This window comes from Myotis nattereri (assembly GCF_964212035.1).
Source record: "Myotis nattereri genome assembly, chromosome: 1".
Classification (NCBI taxonomy): Eukaryota; Metazoa; Chordata; class Mammalia; order Chiroptera; family Vespertilionidae; genus Myotis; species Myotis nattereri.
This window is the reverse complement of record NC_138075.1, coordinates 126,195,101-126,206,433: the sequence shown is the minus strand read 5'-3', so window position 1 is coordinate 126,206,433 and position 11,333 is coordinate 126,195,101. Positions and strand designations below refer to the sequence as shown.

General features: G+C 41.4%; 1 pseudogene across 1 annotated transcript; it reads left to right on the top strand.

Moving 5' to 3' along the window:
• Nucleotides 1–8,480: 8,480 nt before the first annotated feature.
• LOC308528804 (centrobin-like) lies at nt 8,481–10,238 on the top strand (annotated as a pseudogene). Its single transcript has one exon. The product of its transcript is annotated as a centrobin-like (transcript).
• The last annotated feature ends 1,095 nt before the right edge of the window (nt 10,239–11,333 follow it).

Here is an 11,333-nt window from a genome sequence, read left to right as displayed (position 1 = left end):
CCTTTTAGCCCAGGATATTAAGACAGAAACACTACCACCCAGAAGCTGTAGCAGAAATTGACTCTTGTGTGTAAATACAACTAAAAATAGACTGAGAACCAGAGAGAGCAGAGATCCCGCTTGCTTGAAAATACGGCTGTGGCTTATGACGCCAGGGAACTTCAATACTGTGCTGACTACCTGCAAGGAAAAAGACGTGCAAGCAGAACAGTGGAGGAAGTGAACAACCTTCACTACTTCACATTATTATTTTTTATCTTTTACTTAAGAAACTAATTTTTTCTCTCACTCAATTTTCCTTTATTTTTATTGTAGTTTTATTTTTAACTATTAGTATTAATACTATTATTTTACCCATTTTTAAAAGTTTTATTTTATATTATTTTTTCTTTATTTTATTTTATTTTGGGATTAGTGTTATACATTCTATTTTGATTTTCCCTTTAGCATTATTTTACTCTATCTCAATTTTTCCTTTATCCCAAACTCTCTCCATCACTTTTCCCTTTTTTGCCCTGTTTCTCTTACCTTGTTCCTGCTTTAGTTTTTCTCTATCCTTTCTTTTCACTCCCTGTTAAAAATTGATCTTACTCATACATCTAATTTCCTTTCCCCTGTCCCAAACCCATAGACACTTCTCTCTTTGCTTTCTTCACAATCCACATTCTTTTTCTTTTCTTTGCCTTTTTCCTTCTGTCTTGTTATTGTTTGTTTGATTATTGGTTAATTTTTCGTTAGTTTATTTTTGTTTATTTGTTTTTTGCTTGTTTTTCCTCTCCTCACTTGTTCTCTTCTTCAACTAATAGCTTAACTAATTCCAATCACCAACTCAGGCCTATCCTCTATCCTCCTTTTCCAATAGTAAACAAATACATAGATAGCTAGATTAAAGAAGGAGGAAAAATTTTCTTTTATATATATTTCAATATATATTTTTTCTTTTTTTGAATTTAGTTTTTTATTTTTCTTCTTATACACCCATTCTCTTTCTACCTCCTCTATACTGAATTGTGGCTATTTCCCCATTCATTCAATTCCTTGACCTTACCTCCTGGAAATAAGCTCTGCCTCCTCAGATTCATCTGGGAGTTTGTTGTTTGGAGGTTTGTTGTTTGAATTTTTTGGATTAGTTGTTCTTTGTAGTTTGCACTCATCTCTGGGTATTTGTGGTATGCATTTTTTGGATTAGTTGTTTTATTGGAGTTTTCTCCCCATATACATATTTTCCCCTTCTTTTTTTTTCCTTCTATCTCTTACATTTTTTTTCCTTTTCTCAATATCATTTTTACACTCATCTCTATTCCCTAATTCTCTTTTCGCTGGTGGTCACCTTTATTTAGGGGTATTAGTATTGTGAATACATTTGTGTTTGGTGCCCTGTGTATTGTGTCTTGTTGTGTTGTATTTTGTGCCTTTAAGTCAACGCAGGAGAGAGAGAGCTACATAACCAAAAACCCTGAGAGGAGTGATCATGGGGAGACAAAGAAACAGCCTGCATACAAAAGAAGGAATCACCAGAAAATGAAGTAAATGAGATGAAGGCAAGAAATATGACAGAGAAAGAATTCAGAGCAATGGTCATAAGGTGGCTGAAAAGGATGGAAGACAAATTCAACAATATGTGTAAGAACCAAGAGGAAATGAAGAACCAAGAAGAAATGAAAAATGACATAGCTGCAATAAAGAATTCAATAGAAAGCATCAACAGTAGACTAGAAGAAGCAGAGGACCGCATCAGTGAGCTAAAAGACAAGGTAGGAAAAAATACACAAGCAGAGCAGCATCTAGAAAAAAATTTAAAAAACAGTAGGAGAGCCTAAGGGAACTTTGTGACAACATGAAACAAAACAACATCCACATAATAGGGGTGCCAGAAGGAGAGGATACTGAGCAAGGAATAGAAAACCTGTTTGAAGAAATAATGAAAGAAAACTTCCCTAATATAGGGAATAAAAAACACACAAGTCCAAGAAGCTCACAGAGTCCCAAACAAGATGAACCCCAAAAGATGGACACCAAGACACAGTATAATTAAATTTGCAAACACAAACAACAAAGTAAGAATCTTAAAGGCTGCCAGAGAGAGACAGAAAGTTACCTACAAAAGATCTCCCATCAGACTATCAACTGATTTCTCAACAGAAACACAACAGGCAAAAAGGGAATGGAATGAAATATACAAAGTCATGCAAAGCAAGGGTCTGAATCCAAGATACTGTACCTAGCAAGGCTATCAATAAAAATTGAGGGTGAATTCAGGAGCTTCACAGACCAAAAAAAAGGACTAAGGGAGTTTATTACCACTAAACCAGCAATGCAAGAAATGCTAAAGGGTCTGCTGTAAAAAGAAGAAATAGGAAGGGAAGAAGGAACACAGGCATAAAGAATAAAAATGGCGACAAACAATACCTATCAATAATAACTTTAAATGTAAATGGATTAAATGCCCCAATCAAAAGACATAGGGTAGTTGAGTGGATAAGAAAACATGACCCATATATCTGCTGTCTGCAGGAAACCCACCTTAGAAGAAAGGACTCACACAGACTGATGGTGAAGGGATGGAAAACAGTTTTTCAGGCGAATGGAAATGAAAAAAAAGCTGGGGTAGCAATACTTACATTTGACAAATTAGACCTCAAAGTGAAGGCCATAACAAGAGATAAGGAAGGCCATTTCATAATACTAAAAGGAGCAATTCAATAAGAGAATATAATTGTAATAAACATATATGCACCAAATACAGGAGCACCCTAATACAGAAAAAAACTTTTGGGGGATATCAAGGGAGAGATTGACAGCAATACAATCATAGTAGGGGACTTTAATACCCCACTAACACCACTAGTCAAATCCTCTAAACAAACAAACAAACAAAAATCAGTAAAGAAACAGCAATCCTGAGAAAGAACCAAGATGGCGGCATAGGTTAACGCCCGAGATTGCTGCCTTGAACAACCAAATCAAAACACACCTAAAAGACGGAACGGACATCATCCAGAACCACAGGAAGGCTGGCTGAGTGGAAATTCTACAACTAGGAGGAAAGAGAATATCATACCCAGACTCAGAGGAGGCGCAGTGCTGAAGTGAAATACTCAGGTACGGAGTGCGCGCGGAGCGGGCTGGCGGTGGAGGGCACGGTTGGTGCTTTCAATCGGGAGGGAGTCTCAGATTCTGAGCTCCAGATCCAGGCGAGTCTCTAGGGACCCAGACTCAAACGGGAGAAGCGGGACTGTCTGGCTTCAGTCAGAACTCGAAGGCAGCTTTCTCTCCGAGGTTTGCAGTGGTTACTGGGACTCTGTGAGGCAGAGCCCCAAGGGACAGAACTGAGACCCACCGTAACTGCTCTCTCCGGCCCACCCTGTTGATCCCCAGCCTGAGCGACCCACCCGCCCCACCCAAGCCCTGCGCAGATCCATTTGCCAGATAGCCTCAGGCAAAGGCTAGATTAGCACCTCCCTAGAGGACAGAAGTTTTCCCACTGCAGACACAGCTGATTCTCACAGCCACTTGGCCTGGAGGTCAAATCCCCCTAGTACTAACTACAACAATCAAGGCTTAACTACAGGAGGACTGCACACAAAGACCACTAGGGGGTGCACCAAGAAAGCATAAAAAAATGCGGAGACAAAGAAACAGGACAAAACTGTCAATGGAGGATATTCAGTTCAGAACCACACTTTTAAGGTCTCTCAAGAACTGTCTAGAAGCCGCTGATAAACTTAATGAGATCCTCAACAAATCTAATGAGACCCTCGATGTTATGATAAAGAACCAACTAGAAATTAAACATACACGGACTGAAATAACGAATATTATACAGACTCCCAACGGCAGACCAGAGGACCGCAAGAATCAAGGCAAAGATTTGAAATGCGAAGAAGCTAAAAACACCCAACCGGAAAAGCAAAATGAAAAAAGAATCCGAAAATACGAAGATAGTGTAAGGAGCCTATGGAACAGCTTCAAACGTACCAACATCAGAATTATAGGGGTGCCAGAAGATGAGAGAGAGCAAGATATTGAAAACCTATTTGAAGAAATAATGACAGAAAATTTCCCCTACCTGGTGAAAGAAATAGACTTACAAGTCCAGGAAGCACGGAGAACCCCAAACAAAAGGAATCCAAAGAGGACCACACCAAGGCACATCATAATTAAAATGCCAAGAGCAAAAGACAAAGAGAGACTCTTAAGAGCAGCAAGAGAAAGAAACTCAGTTACCTACAAGGGAGTACCCATACGACTGTCAGCTGATTTCTCAACAGAAACTTTGCAGGTCAGAAGGGAATGGCAAGAAATATTCAAAGTGATGAATACCAAGAACCTACAACCAAGATTACTTTATCCAGCAAAGCTATCATTCAGAATTGAAGGTCAGATAAAGAGCTTCACAGATAAGGAAAAGCTAAAGGAGTTCATCACCACCAAACCAGTATTATACGAAATGCTGAAAGGTATCTTTTAAGAAGAGAGAGAAGAAGAAAAAGGTAAAGATACAAATTATGAACAACAAACATGCATCTATCAACAAGTGAATCTAAGAATCAAGTGAATAAATAATCTGGTGATCATAATAGAATCAGGGACATAGAAAGGGAATGGACTGACTATTCTTGGGGGGGTGGGGGGGGGGGAAAGGGGTGTGGGAGATGCGGGAAGAGACTGGACAAAAATCGTGCACCTATGGATGAGGACAGTGGGTGGGGAGTGAGGGCGGAGGGTGGGGCGGGAACTGGGAGGAGGGGAGTTATGGGGGGAAAAAGAGGAACAAATGTAATAATCTGAACAATAAAGATTTAATTAAGAAAAGAAAAAAGAAAGAAACAGCAATCCTAAATGACTCACTAGATCAGATGAAATTAATTGACATCTTCAGAACATCCTACCCCAAAGCCACAGAATATACATTCTTCTCAAGTGCAAATAGGTCATTTCCAAAAATAGAGCACACATTGGGACATAGGCAAAATCTCTTCAAATTCAAGAAGATAGAAATCATATCAAGCATCTTCTCAGATCACAATGGCATAAAACTAGAAATCAACTACAATAAAAACAATCAAAAACTCAAACACTTGGAGGCTAAATAGCATGCTTTTAAACAATGATTGGGTTACCAAAGAGATCAAGAATAAATAAAAAGCATCATGGCAACAAATGACAATGAAAACACAACAATGCAAAATCTATGGGACACAGCAAAAGCAGTCTTGAGAGGGAAGTTCATAGCTCTGCAGGCCTATCTCAAAAAACAGGAAAAGATGGTAATAAATTATCTAACCCTACAACTCAAAGAATTAGAAAGAGAGCAACAAGAGAAGCCCAGTGTACGCAGAAGGAAGGAAATAATAAATATCACAGTGTAGATAAATGACATAGAGACCAAAAAACAACACAAAAGATCAACAAAACCAAGACCTGTTTCTTTGAAAGGATAAACAAGATTGATGAACCTCTAGCCAGGCTCACCAAGAAGCAAAGAGAGAGGACCCAAATAAACAAAATCAGAAATGAAGGAGGCAAAGTAACAACCGATCCCACAGAAATACAAACAATTATGAAAAAATACTATGAACAACTCTATTCCAACAAAATGGACAACCGAGATGAAATGGGCATATTCTTAGAAAAATACAAGCTCCCAAAACTCAATCAAGAAGAATCAAAACACCTGAATAGGCTGATAACTACTGAAGAAACTGAAGAAGCAATCAAAAATCTTTCCGCAAACAAAATCCCTGGTCCAGACGGCTTTATAGGGGAGTTCTACCAAGCATTCAAAGAAAAACTAAAACCTATCCTCCTCAGACTATTTCAAAAAATTCAAGAGGAAGGCCACTTCTAAGCTCTTTCTATGAAACCAGCATTACCCTAATTCCAAACCCAGATAAAGACACTACCAAAAAAGAGAACTACAGGCCAATATCCTTGATGAACATAGATGCTAAAATCCTCAACCAAATTCTAGCAAATGGAATTCAGCATTACATTAGAAAGATCATACACCAGGACCACGAGGGATTTATTCAGGGGATGCAAGGATGGTACAATATCCACAAAATAAATGTGATACATCACATAAACAAACTGAGAGATAAAAATCACATAATCATACCAATCAATGCAGAAAAAGCATTTGACAAAATCCAACACCCTTTCTTGATAAAAACTCTCAGCAAGGTGGGAATAGAGAGATCATACCTCAACATAATAAAAGCCTTATACGAAAAACCTACAGCCAACATCATACTCAATGGGCAAAAACTAAACTCATTTCCCCTAAGAACGGGAACAAAACAGGGATGCCCACTCTCACCACTCCTGTTCAATATAGTACTGGAAGTGCTAGCCATAGCATTCAGACAGGAAGAAATAAAAGGCATCCAGATTGGAAAAGAAGAAGTAAAACTGTCCTTATTCGCAGATGACATGATACTATACATAGAAAACCCCAAAGACTCCATCAAAAAACTACTGGACCTAATAAGTGAATATGGCAAAGTAGCAGGATACAAAATTAACACCCAGAAATCTACGGCCTTTTTATACACTAATAATGAACTCATAAAAAGAGAAGCTAAAAAAAAAAATCCCATTTATCATTGCACACAAAAAATTAAGATACCTAGGAATAAACTTAACTAAGGACGTAAAAGACCTGTACTCAGAAAACTACAGGACATTGAAATAAGAGACAGAGGAAGACATGAACAAATGGAAGAATATACCATGTTCATGGATTGGTAGAATCAACATCATTCAAATGTCCATACTATCCAAAGCAATCTATAAATTCAACGCCATCCCCATTAAAATACCAACGGCATACTTCAAAGACCTAGAATAAACGCTCCAAAAATTCATCTGAAATATAAAAAGATCCCAAATAGATGCAGCAATCTTGAGAAAGAAGAACAATGTAGGAGGGATCACAATACCAGATATCAAACTGTATTATAAAGCCACTGTTCTCAAAACTGCCTGGTACTGGCACCAGAACAGACATATAGATCAATGGAACAGAACAGAGAACCCAGAAATCAACACAAGCCAGTATGCTCAATTAATATTTGACAAAGGAGGCAAGAGCATACAATGGAGACTAGACAGTCTCTTCAATAAATGGTGTTGGGAAAACTGGACAGATACTTGCAAAAAAATGAAACTAGATCACCAACTTACACCTTACACAAAAATAAAATGAATAAAGGACTTAAATGTAAGATGGGAAACCATAAAAATCTTAGAAGAAGCCATAGGCAGCAAAATAGCAGACATTTGTCATAACAATACTACGTTGCTGTAAAAGAGAAGGAATTCTTACCATTTGCAACAGCATGGATGGAACTGGAGAGCATTATGCTAAGTGAAATAAGCCAGTCAATGAAAGAAAAATACCACATGATCTCACTCATTTATCGATAATAATGAACATTATAAACTGATGAACAAAAATAGATACAGAGGCAGAGCAGCGTCAAACAGACTGTCAAACTATAGCAGGAAGGCTGGGGAGGGTTAGTGGGAGGTAAGAGATCAACCCAAGGACTTGTATGCATGCATATAAGCATAACCAATGGACGCAAGATACTGGGGGGTAGGGGCGACTGGGGTAAGGTCAATGGGGGAAAAAAGGAGACATATATACTACTCTTCGTAATACTTAAGCAATAAAATAAAATTTTTTAAAAAAAGATCAATAGCAACGACTAGAAAAGTAACCAGCCTAAAAATCTAGTAAGTTTCAATCGAAACCTTAATATCAAGTCTAGTACCTGTTGAAATCCTGCCAATCGCTTCATGTTAAACCATTAAAAAACAAATCGGAAGTTTACTGTTTTCTCTCTACTTTTTCACAAGTTTTAGATATTATGAATTAATAAAATTTAATTAACCTAAATTTTCTAACACTTTATGCATTAATGAAAACTATTTCACTATGTTTCACAGCAAGGGGACAATCTGACGAAATGCACGTTTTGAATACAATTCTTAACTAGACTTTAGTAGAAAAGTGTAGTATGCTAACTATAGGTATAAGCAAATATATTCTCTGAAATAGTATTATTAACTTCATTGAATTAAAACTTTAAACTTTGATTTAAGAGCTGAGTTGACCAGGGACGTAGCCTGTGCAGAAGTTGACCTATAACTTTCAGCACTAGATGAACTGCAGAGGTGCTTCTGCCCCACAGGTCTCCTGTCCCCACTCCGTGCTGCATCCCCCTTTTCCACAGTTTCCAGGAGCTGTGGAAGGAGATGCTCTTGCTCTCTCCCATGACCGGAGGTACGGGTGGGAACCTTTCCTCTAGCCAGAAAGCCTCCAGACCCTTATTCACCAGCGTTCCTTGGCTTGGAGCCTTCCTCCTTTCTCCCAAATCTTCCTTTTCTGTGCACTTTCCCCACTGGACTCTCCTCAAGCAGAACCTGGAATTCCCAGCTCTACTGTCTCCAGTTCTCTCTTCCCCGTACTCATGGCGACATCAGCTACCAGTCCCAGTTCACCGATCCGGGCAGAGGACCTCCTGAGTGACTCTTCAGAAGCCCCTGAACCAAGTGTCCTCGGAGGTGACCTCCCAGCTGTATGCCTCTCTGCACCGCAGCCGGCAGGCTGAGGCCACAGCCCGAGCGCAGCTGTATTTACCCTCCGCCTCCCTCCCGCCTCATGAGGGCTTAGACGGCTTGGCCCAGGAGCTGAGTCGCAGTTTGTCCATTGGATTGGAGAACAACTTGAAGAAAAAGATGAGGGAGGATGGTTCTAAGCATATCTTTGAGATGGAAAGTGTTTGGGGCCAACTCCAGAGCATGCTCCAAAACTCACGTGATACAGCCTATCGGGATCCCCTTACTCCAGGTCCTGGTTCAGAGAGATGGGAAGAAGACTCCTTTGACAGTGAAAACACAGCCACCTTGCTTAACACCCGGCCCCTGCAAGACTTATCTCCATCTAGCTCAGCCCAAGCCCTGGAGGAGTTGTTTCCCCATTACACCAGCCTTCTGTCAGGAACCCTACTCAACCCCCCGGATTTCCAGGGCCTGAGAGATGCACTGGATTCAGAGCATACACGCCGAAAGCATTGCGAGCGCCATATTCAGAGCCTACAGACCCGAGTGCTGGAGCTGCAGCAGCAGTTAGCTGTGGCCGTGACTGCTGACGGCAAGAAAGACCTCATGATTGAACAACTGGACAAGACCCTGGCCCGTGTGGTGGAGGGCTGGAACCAGCATGAAGCCGAACGCACAGAGGTACTTCGGGGACTCCAGGAGGAGCGCCAGGCAGCTGAACTCACTAGAAGCAAGCAGCAGGAGACAGTAACCCGCCTGGAACAAAGTCTTTCGGAGGCCCTGGAGGCCCTGAATCGCGAGCAGGAAGGTGCCAGAATACAGTAACGGGAAAGAGAGATGCTGGAAGAGGAAAGGCAAGCTCTGACCTTGAGCTTGGAGCTAGAACAGCAGCAGTGCCGGGCCCTGCAGGAAGAACGGGATGAGGCTCGTGCTGGGCAAATCAGTGAGCACCAACAGTTGGAGACACTGCAAGTTGCCCTAGAAGAAGAACAGCAGACCTGGGCCCAGCAAGAGCGCCAGCTTAAGGAGCGCTACCAGGCCCTGCAGGAGGAGAGCCAGGCTCAGCTGGAAAGGGAAAAGGGGAACATGCAGAGGGAAGCCCAGGCCGCCCGGGAGGCCCAGCAGCAGCTGGCATTGATGCAGGCTGAGATGCGACGGGTAGAAGGAGAGCTGGATACAGCCCGGAGAGAGAGAGACGCCCTGCAGCTGGAAATGAGCTTGGTGCAGGCCCGGTATGAAAGCCAGCGGATCCAGCTGGAGTCAGAGCTGGCTGTGCAGCTAGAGCAGCGGGTGACAGAGCGGCTGGCCCAGGCTCAGGAGAGCAGCCTGCGGCAAGCAGCTTCCCTGAGGGAACAGCACAGGAAGCAGTTGCAGGACCTCAGTGGCAGCACCAGCAGGAATTGTCCACTCAGTTGGCTCAGTTCAAGGTGGAAATGGCAGAACGAGAGGAAAGGCAGCAGCAGGTGGCTCAGGACTATGAGCTCAGACTGGCCCGGGAGCAGGCATGAGTGTGGGAACTGCAGAGTAGGAACCAGCAGCTGGAAGAACAGCGGGCCGAGCTGGTAGAGCGACTCCAAGCCATGCTGCAGGCCCACTGGGAGGAGGCAAACCATCTGCTGGGCACCTTCACCCTGCCTGCCAAGCCCCCAGTAGGCATTACCCCTTAAGCTAAGCCGCTCAGAGTTGTGTCTAGATCCCTTCTTTGGAACTCTAGCTTCCTCCCAAGGGAACTCCTAAGTTCAGGTCCTTGGACCTGCATTTTTTATCTTTTTTAAATCTGTGTGCTTTTCCCAGAAAAAAAAAATAAATAAATAAAGAGAGTGGCTGGAACAGGAGTAAGAAAGCCAGTTTGCCTTACAAAATCCAAGGCAGGCTTAGAATTCAGCCCCCAAATTCTTGCAGTGCAGCCCTGCCAGTTAAAAGTTCTGCTCACTCCTTTGCTTCCAATTAGATGTCAAAAGACAGCCAGGGACCACCACACATCTGAGAGAAGCCCACAAGTAAGAGAGATCAAAGCAGAATGGCTACTATCAACAAGGCAGGTAATAACAAGTGTTGGAGAGTTTGTGGAGAAAAAGGAACCCTCAGTCACTGCTGGTGAGAACATCAACTGGTACAGCCACTATGGATAAGAATATGGAGTTGCCTCAAAAAATTAAGAATAGAATCACCATATGACCCAGCAACAGCTCTCTGATATCTGCCTGAAAATTTTATAAACATTTATTTGCAAAGATATATGCACCCCTGTTTCATCGCAGCGTTATTCTCAAGACATGAAAAGAAAGTGACCATCAATAAATGATTGGATAAAGAAGATGTGGTACATATATGCAAAGGAATACTACTCAACCATAAGAAAAGAGGATGTACTGCCATTTGCCACAAAATGGATATTATGTGCTAAGTGAAATAAGTCAGCCAGAAAAGTCTAAGAACCATATGCTCTCACTCATATGGGGGATATAAAACTAAATCTCATAAACACAGCCAACAGTATGGTGGTTACCACAGGGATGGGGTTTAGGGTAGTAAAGGCTAAAGGGGCTTAAAAATATGGTGAGGGAAGATGATTTGACTCTCAGAGATGGACACACAATGTAATATACCGATCATGTATTATAGAAATGTACACTTGAAACCTAAATAAGGATTTTAACCAATGTCACCCCAATGAATTTAATTTTTAAAAAATCTGAACTCATACACCAAAAGTAAGTTGAATACATTTCCTAAAATCTACATGCTAAGAACATCCCATT